We start from the raw sequence: 16,955 nt of genomic DNA on the forward strand, positions 1-16,955 counted from the left end.
ACTAATGTGGTAATTGAAGAGGAGGGAGTGGGTGTAGATAATGTGGTTGTAGAAGAGGAACAAGTGGCTGCAGATAATGTGGTAGTTCAAGAGGAAGGAGTGGTTGTAGATAATGTGGCTCAACAGAATGTGGTAGCAGAAGAGGAAGTAGTGGTTGAAGATGTAAATTGTGAAGATGAAGAAGGTTTAGGTGGAGAGAAATTAGATGACAGTGAAGAAGAGAGGGTGGCAGATGATGATGATGGGTTTGGGATGGATATTGATCCACCTCTGAGGAAGTTTGGGCCTGTTTTGGATAGGTGGAAATCATTCAAACGGAATTCAAGCAGAGTGAAGAGGAAAAGAGATATTCGTGAAGGGGCATTTGTGACAAATGAAGAAGTTGGAGTGCATGACATTAATGAGGACTACGATACAAATGAATTAGATTCTGATGTTGACAGTGATGAGGGTGCTGGCACAGTTGGTCCCAAATTTAGTAAGTTCAGACCTGAAGATATGAATAAAGACTTCAAATTTAAATTGGGAATGGAGTTTGGATCTTTGAAGGACTTTAAACAAGCTTTAATAGAGCATAATGTTCTTAATGAAAAAGAAGTAAAGTTTGTTAAAAATGATCAGAAGCGAGTGAGGGCAATTTGCAAGAAGAAATGTGGTTTTCTGATCATGGCTAGCAGGGTTGGAGGGAGGGAAACCTACAGAGTCAAGACAGTTATTGGGCGTCATAAATGTGGAAGGGTATTTGGAAACAAAAATGCAAATAAGGACTAGATTGCTCAGGTCCTTATAAACAGATTTATGAATGTTGGTATTATGATTGCGGCTCAAATAATTGACGAGGTGAAGAAGACATATAGTGTAGGTATAACACCATGGAGGGTTGGGAAAGCAAAACAGATTGCCATGGACTGTTTGGTTGGGGATGGTCAGCGACAATATGGTCGTTTATATGACTATGTGGCTGAATTATTGAGAGTGAAAGCTGGAACTTTCAAGATTAAGATAAATCAACCCCAACCACCTCTGCCACCTAGGTTTGGCTGTTTTTACATGTGTTTAGATGGATGTAAGCAAGGGTTTTTGGCTGGATGCAGACCCTTTATAGGTGTGGATGGTTGCCACTTGAAGACAACATATGGTGGTCAATTGTTGGTTACAGTGGGTAGGGACCCCAATGATCAATATTATTCGCTGGCTTTTGCAGTAGCAGAAAACGAATGCAAGGAGACTTGGAGGTGGTTTTTGACATTGTTGTTAGAAGATATTGGGGACATTAGAAATCATAGATGGGTATTTATTTCAGATCAACAAAAGGTAACTGTCATTTACATTTAAATAATCTGGAATGTAACTCTGATTTAAATTAATCTGGAATGTAAAACTGACATCTAATTCTAACTCTGAATTAAATTTTTGCAGGGTCGTCTAATGACTGTCTTTGATGAAATCTTGAATGGAGTGGAACATCGTTTCTGTTTGCGACAATTATATAGCAATTTCAAGAAGAAATTTGGTGGTGGTGTAGTTGTAACATCCCTAAGGAATATTACTGATAATAAATAAATAAAATTCGAAATTTCATTAAATGCCGCATTGAATATGAACTATTTCCCCAAAACACGGGAAATTTAAAACTTTAAATATACGAGTCATAAAACCAGGAGTCCATAATTCGTAAAGCTGAAATAAAAGTCAATGGCTCCTGCCAAGTTTACATAATGTTCTCAAGGATAAAATAATAAACATAATACATATGTATCTACAAAATATCCCATGTCAGCCCTCGCTCCGAGTCTAAGCATCTCCTGGCCCACCTGTCACATCATCTACTCCCGGATAACAAGTTACCCGATCATCGCCACACACACACAGAAAGGGTGAGCTATGCACAACATATATAAAGAAAACATGAATGTAAATATGTTTCCCAACCCAAAATAACATAACTAATTTCATACTTTCCAAATCACCCCACCATGACATCATAGTCCTTCATGAGTCATATGCATGAATTAGGTCTTGGGACTTCCCTGTGCTTCCACGAAACTAACTCATTCGTGGTCCAACCCTATGAGCCTATCCCGCTCATAGTCCTGTCCTACAGACTCCTCGCCTGTAGTATAAACATCCAAGTCTCACACTTGGACCTTGGCACGCACGCAATCACCATACTATGGACTTCTCGCCCAATAGTAGCCGACGGAAACCTCACAGTTCCTTGCCCATCGTGCGCCCGACACATGCAATCACCATACTAAGGACTCCTCGCCCATTAGTAGCTGACGGGAACTCAACCAGTTCCATGCCCATTATGTCCAACCACCGAGCACATCCCAGACCCCTATTGGACTTAGTCCTTCAAGCCCAAACATCACACCACATGCATATTCAATCTAAACTTGGTATACACAGTCAAGACACAATCACAAGCACATAAAAACATAGTATATCGCATAAACTCGCTTAAGCTAGGACCCCTCACCCAAGCTAGACCCTCAGTCTCGCTTAGGCTAGGCTAGTCCACATCGGCTGAGCGAGCTTAAAACAACCACAACTTCACACCAATACTTCTCGCCTGGTGTTAAGACTTTGGCAAGTGTACCAAGTCGTGCAAGTAGTAACCGGTAAGACCGGGATATCGTTTCCCAAGAGACTCGTGTATACTAAATATTTGCGAAATTAGTGACTAATTTAAACTAACGAATAAATCCATATTTTGAGTTTTAATGTATGAAATTAAACTTTGCATAAATAATTAAAATTGAACTTTGGAAGTTAAAGGCACTTAGTGAATGGAAAAGATTAGAAATGATATGACTTGATATTGCCGGGGTTAGAATTCACCAACTATGCTCTCATGCAACTACAATTTAACATCCTCTTCATTAATATGCTAATTTGAACTCTTAATAAGCAAATTTGCTTTATGCACAAAGGCTTAAGACAACCAATGGGTCAAGCCCCATTCCTAGGTACAAGCTCCATTGAGTTCTCTTATTCCAAATCTAGGTTTCAAAAGATATTTTCACACCCCATGAACCAAAAATCATGCAAGAGATGGCTAAATCAATGCAAGCTTTACGTGAAGAAATAAGAAGACTAGCAATTAATGAAAGAGTCATATATATAATCAAAACATTTGCATTTACACAAGAGTTTCGTGGCTATATCTAACCCCAACAAAAATGGGTTTAGCTCTCCATTGCCATGGAGAGCTCAAGCTTAAAAATGGAAGAGATGGAAGAGAAAGAGATACAAAGAGGAAGATGGAGTTGTTCCCACAAGCCCTAGCACTCCTCCAAGCTCTCCAAATCGCGTTGCTCGAGCTCCAAAATGTCCAAGATGAGTTTCCCTCCGCGAAAACAGAAGAAAAAGGGTCACTTGACACATCAGCGAAAACAGGCGCCTGGCGGAAGGGTCTCACCACCAGGCGCAAGCCACCAAACAGGGGGCAAGTCTTCCCGCTACCGCCCGGCGGTGACCAAGTGCCGCCAGGCGGTGACTAACAGTAGCGCCTGTCTGGCGCTTGGCTGGCCCGTAGCTGGCGGTCTGTTCCGCCTGGCGCTGGCTTCGCGTCGCCAGGCGCTTCCTGTTGACATTTTTCTTCTCTCTTTGCTATTTCGGGTCACTCATTAGTCTGGATTTTTGGAACAAAGCTTCCCATCTACAAAAAAAGACACAAAAATGGGGATTAGTGGTATATTTAGATCAATGTAACCCACAATGTATTTATTTACAAAAGTAAGGTAAAATTGAGGATTAAGTAGGTTAAATGCTTTGGAAGAGATGATTTTGCTAATGAAATATAGCTTGGATAATGGTAAAAATTAACATTATCAACTCCCCCAAACTTAAAACCTTGCTTGTCCTCAAGCAAAAAGGTAACTTGGCCTAGATGAACAACACAATTGCAATGATCTAGCAAGTCAAGAAAACATATGTCAATTGTGCCTGCTCTTATTTGAAAGATTGTGTAGCACATGTGTTTCATTAGCAAGGCAAACTAAAGCTATGGTGTTCACAAAACAAAAATATCACAAGTGCATGCAAGAGTTTATAAGGGATCAACAATCATGGCAAAATGTTTCCTTGATCAATGGGAACCACTTCTCACAAGAACAAGTGTTTCACTCAAGCCCACTAGTGTATGGATATAAACAACATTCTCTCTACCATCACAATGTCACACAATTTAACTTTGCTTTTTGTTCAAAATGTCTAAGACTTTCACAAGCATGCTATCATCACAAGGTCTTTTATGGATTGTATCGTGGCTAGGCTAAGAAGGAAATTTGGTTTTTCAGGATAACAAAAGTACCTTGAGCTAAGAAAGCAACTAATCAAATCATGAAAGTATTTTTCTCCCTTCTCTATTGAATCAATGAAACCAATTCCCAACTTGCTTGCACCAATTTTCTTTTCTTTTCTTTTCTTTTCTTTTTTTTTTTGAATTGAACCAAAAACTTTACAAATTTTCCCATGCTCCCTTGTATTAGCAATAATTCCCCCAAACTTGAACCATACTCATGACTAACAATCATTTGCTCTCTCAAGCTCAAAGTAAGGTAGTCAATATCTTCACTATGCTCAAGGTTCAAGGAATGGCACATATTATCTTTAAGGCTCAAAGAAGACTCAAAGGATTTGCACAAGAAATCAACTTAAAAGGGATTGGCTCAATTATGTAACAAGAAAAAGAAAGATGGCCTTGATCACCTATAGCATGCAAGTAAATGAATAACAATTGAACTCAAGCAAAGTCAATTATGAGTCCACAATGATAGCATTCACACAAATCAACTCTGGGGCACAACCTCTCACAGGGTATTTGGGTTCCACAATTGTCAACATATGCCAAAATCATTGATCACAATTAAACTCAAGCATCACTATATCAAAATGAGAACAACCACAAGCTCATGCTCACAAGCCAATTCAACAACATTTCATAACAAACACAAAAGATGATCATGAAAAAGTAGTAATTCAATGCAAAAGATTAGTTCACCACAACCAAGTTACAAAGTTCTACATTATGCAAAAAAGTTCAATACTATCAAAAGAAAGTTAAGACTGAAAACTAAAAGCATAAAATAAATCAGGACTATCAACAAAACAAGTCCTGCAAAATGTGAATCACTCTCTCCAAATGCTCAGGCGTCATCCTCGCCCTCTTCGTCTAGCTCCTCCTCGTCATCATCACCAGCAGCTGAGGCTCCACCTCCCCCAGTAGTAGTGGCCTGGGCCCCAGGCCAAGCAACAGTGGCAGCAAACTCCTCAACTGATGGGGTGTGCAGCTCAGGAATAGTTAGGGAGATGCCCCTAAGCATGTCAGCATTGGCCATCCCCATCCGGTATAAGGCTTGCATCTGGGGTTCCAGGAGCTGAAGGTGGTCGAGCTTGGCCTCCAAAGCCTGCAACCGCATGTCAATGGTGGGTGTTGCCTCGGGCTCGGGCTCTGGCTCAGGCTCTGCCTGTGGCTGATGGCGCCTCCTGGGTCTGGGAGCAACTGAGCAGAACCTCTGAAAATATGAAAAGTCCAAGTCCTGCGTTGCTTTCTCCAACGGGGGTACAGAAATATCCACCCCTGCCAGGCTGTAAAGATGGGTGATGAGAGAGGGATGGCCAAGAGCGGCCTTGCCAGCGGCGTTGGCACACCGGTGGATCTCATTTGCAATAAACTGCCCTACATCCATCACCCGCCCTGTCAGGATAGTGTATAAAATGGTGGCGCGTCCCTCCGTAAGATCAGACACATGGGAGCACGGGGAGATGTTGGCGTGAACAAATGCTGACCAGAAGCGGGCCAAGGGGTGAAGGGAACCTCTCTGAATCGTACCCCTGTGAAATCCTTCACCCGGCAAGCAGAGTGCTTGGATCAGCTCTCCAGGCGCCACGCCCTCATCATCCAACACTGAAAACTAGCACTCCACATCATCAGCCAGCTGGGTGCCCAAAAACTCATTGATCGTGTCAGCATCAAAGGGCACCCTTTTCCCCCGCACATAACTGAGAAAGGTGGGGGCTGCTGAGGTGGTAACCTTGGCATTAGCATAAAATTCCTTCACCAAGGTTACACTAAAAGTGCTAGGATAGCTACCCAGCCTTTTCCAGCCACGCCTGATCAACTCCAGCTGAAATTCGTTGACCTCCCCGGGCTTAAGAATCACTTTCCTCTCTGCCACCAACTTTCGTTGCATGACCACTTGGAAGCGGTCCTCATTATCCTTTGTGAGGAAGTAATGAGAGTAAATTCTCTCCTTTCGCTTTTGCCCTTTCGAAGGGTTGCCAACGGTGGTCTTCATTCTTTTGGGATTTGAGGAGGATGCCATCTGCAAAATAAACATTGGTACAAAGAAGCAATTTAAAGTTGGCATTGGAGTGAGAGATTCAATCAAAAAGAGAGTTAATTGCATCTAAAGACTAAACTAGAGCAACAAAATGTCAAGTCATTCAGATGCAAAAACCATTGTAGCATTGGTGCCTCACAACCCAAGCTACAATCACATGAAAATCAAAGAAAGAGGCAAAAACAGGGGCCACCGCCTGGCCCCTCCAAAACTGCCGCCAGGCGCTAGCTTGCAACAGTGAGCACTGCAGGCGCCACCGCCTGGCGGAAAAACAGGCCAAAATGGCCACCGCCAGGCGGTACAAAACAACACAGCCAAGGACTTTTGAAAATTGCAGCACAGACAGCACATAAACCCTCACAAAGGCAGTCCAAAAACAACAATCCAGGGAATGTAAAGCAATGGCAGTCCAAAAGCATTATAATGGCAGTTCAATAACAAGGAACATTAAAGCAAAGTGAACCCTAAACTAGTGAATCAACTATGGAGTAAATCAAATATGCTAAAACGAAAATAGTAGAAGAAAGAAGCTTTACTTGAGTGGAATGCAAGATTGGAATGCAAGAAGTGTTTGTTGGATGAGAGTGAAGAGTGGTTGGTGCGTGGAAAGGGCAGTTGCGAGAGTAGGGCTGGAGCGGCGCCTGGCGAGGGTGTGGCAGCAGTGTGAGTGAAAGTGGTTAGGGTACAAGAATGGGTTCAATTGGGGCTAGGATTTTAGAATTAGGAAAGGAATTGGGAATTAGAGAGTGAGATAGAGAGTTAGGGTTTTGCAAGGTGAGAGTGTGAGGGCAACGGTGCCAGGCGTGAGTGGAAGTTAAGGTGAGGGGTTGGGCCAGTTGAAAAACACGTTAAAAAGGCCCAACAGCGCTGACGCAGTAGTACCGCCTGGCGGGAGGTCATGAGCCGCCAGGCGGTATACCAGTAAATTGCCACTGGAGTTGTTTTTCTGGTGTAGCGCCAAGCGGGCGCTAGGGAGCCGCTAGGCGGCTGGGTTTTGCATTGCTTCCAGGGGTTAATTTTTCAGGTGGCGCTTGGCGGAAGGGAGTGAACCGCCAGGCGATTACTGCAGTCTTGGAATTTTTGTGTGTTTTTGGGTTATTGTTGGGTTGGCTTTGACTCTATTGTGCTCCCACCAACCTTTCACTCTTGCACACATACTTTTTTTTTTCAAGCTTTTCAACTTCAAACCAAGCATTCACACTCAAGCAAAACATTCAATTCACTTAACAAATACATAACTTAATTTAAGACATGCTTTCACTACACAACTATGCTACTCTTATTCTCACAAACAACCAACTTTACATTACCACCATCTATGATGCATAAATGTTGAACTCAATTTAAGATGCAACAACAAGCACATGCTATCACATCCTAAAATTAACTATGCATGACAACACTCAAAGTTATGGTACCACATGTTCGCAAATGCAAATTTAACACAAAGTTCAACATCTCAACATCAAAACAATCATACTAACACAATTCACACATGCATACAAACATCATACTGAATTGAAAACGAAAATTAAAAGCTAAGATGAGTTTAGAGCACTGGGTTGCCTCCCAGGAAGCGCTTGTTTAACGTCACGAGCCTGACGGGTAAGGACTCTAGGCTTCACTGAGGTGCATGACGGTGGTCATCCTCAAGACTTCACCACCCAAATAAGGCTTGAGCCTTTGGCCATTAACTACCCAACTCCTTTGTGAGGAAGGGTCTTCAATTTCAATTGTCCCATAAGCTTTCACCTCTTTGATGGTAAATGGGCCTGACCACTTGGATTTCAACTTCCCTGGGAATAATTTGAATCTTGAGTTGAACAGAAGCACTTGTTGACCGGGTTTGAAGTCTCTTTTCACCAACTTCCTATCATGATAGGCCTTCACTTTCTCTTTATAGCTCTTGGAGGACTCATAGGCATTGAGTCGCATTTCTCCCAACTCATGAAGTTGTAGCTTCCTCTTCTCCCCTGACAAGGATGGATTAAAATTCAAGAACTTCATGGCCCAATAGGCTTTGTGCTCCAACTCCACTGAAAGATGACAAGCCTTACCATATACCAATTGGAATGGAGTCAACCCAATTGGAGTCTTGAATGCAGTCCTATAGGCCCACAGAGCATCGTCTAACTTAATAGACCAATCCTTTCTTGAGGAAGAAGTTGTCTTCTCAAGGATCCTCTTGATTTCTCTATTTGACACCTCTGCTTGTCCATTTGACTGAGGATGGTAGGGAGAGGCAACTCTGTGTCTGACATTGTAGTGCTCCAAGACTTTCTTCAACTGAGTGTTGCAGAAGTGAGAACCTCCATCACTTATCAAGACTCTTGGGACACCAAATCTGGAGAATATGTTCTTCTTGAGAAACTTGATGACTGTCTTAGCATCATTTGTGGGCGTGGCAACAGCTTCCACCCATTTGCTGACATAGTCCACAGCCAACAAGATATACTCCTTAGAGAATGAGGAAGGCAAGGGGCCAATGAAATCAATACCCCAGCAATCGAACACTTCAACCTCGAGTATGTTCTGCAAAGGCATTTCATTCCTTCTGGAGATACTCCCTGTTCTTTGGCACTTGTCACAGTGTTTCACATGTGCATGAGAATCCTTGAAAATGCTCGGCCAATAGAACCCAGACTGTAGAACCTTTGCAGCTGTTCTTTCTCCACTGTAGTGTCCTCCATAGGGTGAATTGTGGCAGTGCCACAAGATATCTCTTGCCTCCTCTTCAGACACACATCTCCTCAACAGATTGTCTGCCCCAATCTTGAAAAGATGAGGATCATCCCACACATAGTATTTTGCTTCCCTGAACAGCTTCTGTTGCTGATGCCAACTCATATCCTCAGGAACAACTTGAGCAGCCTTAAAGTTTGCCATTTCTGCAAACCAAGGTCTATTAGATACTAGGAGCAGCTTTTCATCAGGGAATTCTTCTAACACTTCCTGCTCCAGTGTGGTCACCTCTTCATTCACCAGTCTTGACAGATGGTCTGCCACTTGATTTTCACAACCCTTCTTGTCTTTAATCTCAAGATCAAATTCCTGCAACAACAAAATCCACCTAATGAGTCTAGGTTTAGAATCAGGTTTAGTAAGCAAGTATTTGATTGCAGCATGATCAGTGTAAATCACTACTTTAGAACCAATGAGATAAGAACGAAATTTTTCCAAGGCATACACTATTGCTAGTAACTCCTTTTCAGTAGTTGCATAATTCACTTGATGTTCATTAAGGACTTTACTAGCATAGTGTATGGAATGAAAAATTTTATTCTTTCTTTGCCCCAAAACAGCCCCAACCGCATAATCACTTGCATCACACATAAGTTCAAAATCAAGTTCCCAATTAGGTGCAATGATTATGGGTGCGGAGACTAGGCTGGTTTTCAAAAGATTGAAAGCATTTAAACATTCAGCATCAAAATTAAAGGAAATATCCTTATTGAGCAAGTTGCTCAATGGCTTGGCTATCTTGGAGAAATCCTTGATGAAGCGTCGGTAGAAACCCGTATGTCCAAGAAAGCTCCGGATTCCCTTCACATTTGTCGGTGGTGGGAGTTTCTCAATAACATCCACCTTTGCTTTGTCCATTTCAATGCCCTTGGAAGATATTTTGTGACCTAAGACAATCCCTTCAGTCACCATGAAATGGCATTTCTCCCAATTGAGAATGAGATTGGTTTCAATACATCTCTTGAGCACAACTTCCAGATTTGCCAAGCAAAGATCAAATGAGCTTCCAAACACCGAGAAGTCATCCATGAAGATCTCTATGCACTTCTCTACAAGGTCGGAGAAAATAGCCAACATGCATCGTTGAAACGTGGCTGGTGCATTGCAAAGCCCAAATGGCATCTTTCTATAGGCATAGATACCAAAAGGGCAAGTGAAGGCGGTCTTCTCTTGGTCTTTAGGGTCCACCACAATCTGGTTATAACCAGAATAGCCATCTAAAAAGCAATAGAAAGCTTGACCCGCCAATCTCTCTAATATTTGATCCATGAAAGGAAGAGGGAAGTGATCCTTCCTTGTGGCATTGTTCATCTTTCTGTAATCTATGCACATCCTCCAGCCGGTCACGGTTCGTGTGTGTATCAACTCATTCTTATCATTACGAACCACTGTCATGCCGCCTTTCTTGGGAACCACTTGCACTGGACTCACCCATGCACTATCAGAGATTGGGTAGATAATCCCAGCATCTAGGAGTTTCAATACCTCCTTTCTCACCTCCTCTTTCATCACAGGATTCAACCTTCTCTGAGGTTGTGCCACTAGCTTGAAATCCTCCTCCATGAAGATTCTATGCATACAGTAGGAGGGACTGATTCCCTTCAGATCAGATATGGACCAACCAATGGCTTCTGAGTTGACTTTTAACACCTCAATCAACTTTTCTTCTTCTGAGGGTGATAAGGAGCTACTGATAATCACAGGTTTGTTGCTACCCCCTTCAAGAAACACATACTTCAAATGTTGGGGCAACATCTTCAACTCCACTTTTGGCTCTGTGACTTCATTCTCACCCTTCAAGTCTTCCATCTTCGCCTCATGAGGAGGGATTTCCTTCAAAGCATCAAGATTGGCTAAGCACTCATCAATCTCTTTCTCCTCCTCATCATTGAGAGTCTCAAAGGCATCAAGTAGAGCTTTCTCTAGAGGGGATGAGGTGTGTAGATCTTTCTTGGAGTTCATGAGCACTTCATCAAGCATATCAACTCTGAAACATCCTCCAATATCTTTTGGGTGAGACATGGCTTCAAAGACATTGAAGTTCACTTCTTCATCTTGAACTCTCACTGTGATTTTGCCATCATCAACATCAATTAGCACTCTTGCAGTCTTCATAAATGGCCTCCCCAATATGAGAGGAACTTCAACATCCTCCTCCATCTCCATTATAACAAAGTCCACTGGGAATAGGAACTTGTCAACTTTAACTAGCACATCCTCCACTACTCCGTGGGGGTATTTGATTAACCTATCCGCCAGTTGCAATGTCATTCGAGTGGGCTTGATTTCCAACTCCTCAATCTTCTTGAGCATAGAAAGAGGCATTAAGTTGATGCTAGCACCCAAATCAAGTAAGGCCTTCCCCACAGCTTGGCTCCCAATTGTGACTGGAAGTGTAAAGCTGCCAGGATCCTTGAACTTTGGAGGCAACATCTTCTGAATGATAGCACTGCATCCAGCCTCTAGTTCTATGGTTTCCTCTTCAATAAATCTTCTCTTCTTTGTGAGGATTTCCTTCATAAACTTTGCATAGGTTGGCATTTGCTCCAAGGCTTCTGAGAAGGGAATATTGATTTGAAGCCTCTTGAAAATGTCCAGAAACCTTGCAAATTGCCTTTCTTTATCTTTCTTAGAAGGCTTAAGAGGATATGGGAGAGTCTTCACTGGTGGTGGCTTTATTGCCACTTCCTTCTTTTTCTCATTTTCTCTATTTTCAATTTTATTCTCTTCCTCTTCTACAACAATTTCCTCATCTATCTCTTCCTCATCTTTTTCTTCTCCTCTATCATTGGGTTTGGCTTTAGCTTCATCACTTCCTTTAACATTCAACCCCACTTCTTTACCACTTCTTGTGACTACCGCTTTGCATTGCTCTTTGGGATTGGCTTCGGTGTTGGCGGAAAATGAACTACTTTGTTGATTCGCCACTTGCTTGGCCAATTGCCCCACTTGCACCTCCAAGTTTTTAATTGAGGCATCGGTGTTCTTCTGATTCTGAATTGACATTTGCATGAATTGCTGCATCATGTCTTCAAGCTTGGATGTTCTATCAGACAAAGAAGGATGTTGGTAAGTTTGTTGATGTGGGGGCCTATTGGAAGGTCCAGCTTGGCCCATGTTTTGATGAGGTCTCCATCCTTGGTTATAATTCCCTGGTCGGCCTTGATTGCCCATGTAACTGACTTCCTCTTGAGATGTGCTTGGCATAACACATTGCCCATTGGTATGGTTCCCTCCACATAACTCACAACTTTGCACTTGTTGGAGTTGAGCTATAGAGGCATTTTGAAGCTCTTGAGGAAGTTGTGACAGTTTCTTCATGAGAGTCTCCAGCTGCTGAGTCATAATCTTGTTTTGAGCCAATAGAGCATCTTGAGATTGAAGCTCTAGAATACCCTTCTTTTGAGAATGAGCTCTCTCAGTATAGGCTTCATTATCATTGGCTGCCATATTCTCTATTAACTCATATGCTTCCTCTGGCATCTTCCACTTGATACTCCCACCGGCAGAGGCATCTAACATCAGCTTTGACTGGGATTTAAGTCCTGCCAAGAAAAGAGTGAGCTGTGTAGGTTGATCAAACCCATGAATGGGAGTCTTCCTCAACAGTCCCTTGAATCTATCCCATGCTTGGCCCAAGGATTCATCCATATCTTGTTGAAATGCCGAGATTTCCTGTTTTCCCTTATTAACCTTGGACTGGGGAAAATATTTGCTCAAGAACTTTGCAACCACATCATCCCAGTTAGTGAGGCTATTTTCAGGAAAGGAATTCAACCAGGCTTTTGCAGGTCCTGCTAGTGAGAACGGGAAGAGACTCAGGCGTATGGCTTCATCAGGAACTTGATGGATCTTCACAGTATTGCATATCTCCAAGAATGTGGCCAGATGAGTGTAGGGATTCTCATGAGACAGGCCATTGAACTGATTACTCTGCACCAGATGAATAAGAGCTGGCTTCATCTCCATGTTGGTGGCATTGACAGTTGGCCTAGCAATACTGTTGAAGTTAATATGGCCTGTGAACGCTGCATAATCTTCCAAAGTGCGTCTTTCATGACCTCTACCATCACCATGAGGATTGTCTGCCATTTCTTCTTCTGGAAAAGGATTAGGATTCTGAGAAGTAGATGAAAGAGTGTCTGAAGCAGAAGAGTGATGGGCAACTTGTTGTGCTTGAGCTCGTCTTCTCCTTGTGACACTATTGTTTCTACGGGCAGTTTTCTGAAGATGCAGTCCTCCTTGTACGGATCCTACCCTGCATAAACTATAGAGCAACAACAAAAGCAAGCTCGAACTACAAGTTAGCCCAAAATTAATGTGCGTATAAAAGTAAACAAAAACAGTAAATATGCACAAAAGAATTTAAGTCTAAATAAGTCAGAAATCACACAAAAGTCTAGTATTAGACACGGGTCCCCGGCAACGGCGCCAAAAACTTGTTAAGACTTTGGCAAGTGTACCAAGTCGCGCAAGTAGTAACCGGTAAGACCGGGATATCGTTTCCCAAGAGACTCGTGTATACTAAATATTTGCGAAATTAGTGACTAATTTAAACTAACGAATAAATCCATATTTTGAGTTTTAATGTATGAAATTAAACTTTGCATAAATAATTAAAATTGAACTTTGGAAGTTAAAGGCACTTAGTGAATGGAAAAGATTAAAAATGATATGACTTGATATTGCCGGGGTTAGAATTCACCAACTATGCTCTCATGCAACTACAATTTAACATCCTCTTCATTAATATGCTAATTTGAACTCTTAATAAGCAAATTTGCTTTATGCACAAAGGCTTAAGACAACCAATGGGTCAAGCCCCATTCCTAGGTACAAGCTCCATTGAGTTCTCTTATTCCAAATCTAGGTTTCAAAAGATATTTTCACACCCCATGAACCAAAAATCATGCAAGAGATGGCTAAATCAATGCAAGCTTTACGTGAAGAAATAAGAAGACTAGCAATTAATGAAAGAGTCATATATATAATCAAAACATTTGCATTTACACAAGAGTTTCGTGGCTATATCTAACCCCAACAAAAATGGGTTTAGCTCTCCATTGCCATGGAGAGCTCAAGCTTAAAAATGGAAGAGATGGAAGAGAAAGAGATACAAAGAGGAAGATGGAGTTGTTCCCACAAGCCCTAGCACTCCTCCAAGCTCTCCAAATCGCGTTGCTCGAGCTCCAAAATGTCCAAGATGAGTTTCCCTCTGCAAAAACAGAAGAAAAAGGGTCACTTGACACATCAGCGAAAACAGGCGCTTGGCGGAAGGGTCTCACCGCCAGGCGCAAGCCACCAAACAGGGGGCAAGTCTTCCCGCTACCGCCAGGCGCAAGCCACCAAACAGGGGGCAAGTCTTCCCGCTACCGCCCGGTGATGACCAAGTGCCGCCAGGCGGTGACTAACAGTAGCGCCTGTCTGACGCTTGGCTGGCCCGTAGCTGGCGGTCTGTTCTGCCTAGCGCTGGCTTCGCGTTGCCAGGCGCTTCCTGTTGACATTTTTCTTCTCTCTTTGCTATTTCGGGTCACTCATTAGTCTGGATTTTTGGAACAAAGCTTCCCATCTACAAAAAAGACACAAAAATGGGGATTAGTGGTATATTTAGATCAACGTAACCCACAATGTATTTATTTACAAAAGTAAGGTAAAATTGAGGATTAAGTAGGTTAAATGTTTTGGAAGAGATGATTTTGCTAATGAAATATAGCTTGGATAATAGTAAAAATTAACATTATCACCTGGGCGAGATATCGCGCTCAAAAGCGCTCAAGTTTCCTTGCGACCTCGCCTAGGCGAGCTGTCCCTCGCCTGAGCGAGACTAAGTCGCTCAAAACCAAACCAAGGTCGCCTGGGCGAGCAGTGCGACCCAAACCAGACGTTAGCCAATGTCAATCATACACGAAATTACACCTCCAGAAAATTTTGCTCACACTCCCTTGGCTGCCCCATCTGGGTCAATTATTCAATCAAATGATATTGAGCATGTTTCGCATCTCTTCTTGAGAAACAAGCGGGCTATTTCTTTGCAAAATTGTGCTCAATTTCATATGTGGCAATTCCGTCAAGATAGCAAAAATAAAGCTTATTCTTTGCCCACCAAGGTTTGAACCCATGACCTTCCACTGATAAGGCCAAAGCACAACCACTATGCCAATTCACATTTTATGATATACACAACCAACATAAGTTTACATTTCAAATTCCACACTTTTACATATTATTAAAATAAATCATAAAACAACAACACATAATTGGCTTACATAGGACTCGAACCCAAGCCCTCTCACGCAAACCAAGTACTCTCAACCACATGAGCTAGCACTTTTCCACGTCACATTACACAACAATTAATGTCATAAAGACGCCTTCTTCCTGCATTTATTAATTAATTAATTAATTTTCCTGGGTCTTACAATAGTGATCAGAGACTTGATGATGGGAGCAGCAAAGGCAACGTACTATGCAGGATGGGAAAAAAGATGGGTGAGTTAAGAAACATCAACCCTGATGCTTTTAATTGGTTAGTTGCCATTCTTAGGGAGTCTTGGTGTAAACATGCATTCAGCATGTATCCAAGATGTGATGTCTTGATGAATAATCTGTCAAAGTCATTTAATAGTACTATTTTACTGGCTAGGGATAAACCTATAATTAGTATGATGGAATGGATTAGATCATATATAATGAGTAGGTTTTGTAACCCTCAGAGAGAAAGTGAATGCATATTCAGGAACTATGATGCCTAAACCACATAAAAGGTTGGATAGGGAAATAGAAAAAAATGGGAATTGGCTTCCTGTATGGGCAGGGGATTCTAAGTTTGAAGTGACGCAGGGGTTCACTATGGAAAAATTTGTTGTTGATTTAAGTAACCATAGTTGTAGTTGTTATTTTTGGGATTTAGTAGGTATACCTTGTAGGCATGCTAGGTATACCTTGTAGGCATGCTGTGGCAGCCATTAATTACAAGGTTGAAACCCCAGAGGATTATGTTCATGCTTATTACAACAGGGATGCCTACCAAGCTTCGTATGGCCCTCAAATTACCCCAATCAATGGACAACAACTTTGGCCAAAAACTAATCAACCTGAACTACTACCACCCATTTACAAGACTCCACCCGGGAGACCAAAAAAGCTAAGAAGAAGGGAAGCTGATGAACATGTCAACCATTCCAAACTATCAAAGAAGAATACCATCATCAAATGTAGCAAGTGTAACCAGTTAGGCCATAACACAAAAAGTTGTAGAAGGGGAATCAGAAACAAAAAGGTAAACGCACATTTGTACTATTTACAATTTCTTTCCTTCCTAAATACAACTTCTGAATCTTTAATTCATACCAAATTGGCAGGGACAGATGCATACAACTTGTAGTGCAGCAAGCAACACTGTAGGAACATCAAACCTTAGCTCCACCAGTAGAACCAGATTCACATCACGGGTTGCAGCAGCCACCAACCAAGGAGAAAGACCTCAAACCACCATAAGGAGAAGAAGAATGGGAACACGGGTTTTAGGGTCTCAAGCAAGTACTGCAACCTCAGCACAACCCACGTGAATGTGAAAGAATCAAGTTTTTTTGTTGCCTTTTTTGTATGGTGGACCACTTTTCTGGAATACAATGCATTATAATAGTGGACCACTGTTTTAGAATATTGGGCATAGTGAAAGTTAACCACTTTTTTGATTGCAGAACTATTGGATTATTGTATTCACAATTAGGGACCACTTATCTGCTACACTTAATTGACAGCTAGTGTTGGATTAAGTTTTATTGTTTATGAATGAAAACAATTTAGACCACTTTGTTTTATTAGTAAATCATGATGTAATTATTTCATTGTCGTGAGTTT

The 16,955-nt window shown here is 42.0% G+C and overlaps 1 pseudogene; it reads left to right on the plus strand.

Annotated features, from left to right (window-relative positions):
- Positions 1 to 15,530: 15,530 nt before the first annotated feature.
- LOC146888656 (uncharacterized) lies at positions 15,531 to 16,660 on the plus strand (annotated as a pseudogene).
- Positions 16,661 to 16,955: the final 295 nt, after the last annotated feature.

Source organism: Vigna unguiculata, chromosome 1 (assembly GCF_037176805.1).
Source record: "Vigna unguiculata cultivar grain cowpea cultivar isolate G323 ecotype 2 chromosome 1, ASM3717680v1, whole genome shotgun sequence".
NCBI lineage: Eukaryota > Viridiplantae > Streptophyta > Magnoliopsida > Fabales > Fabaceae > Vigna > Vigna unguiculata.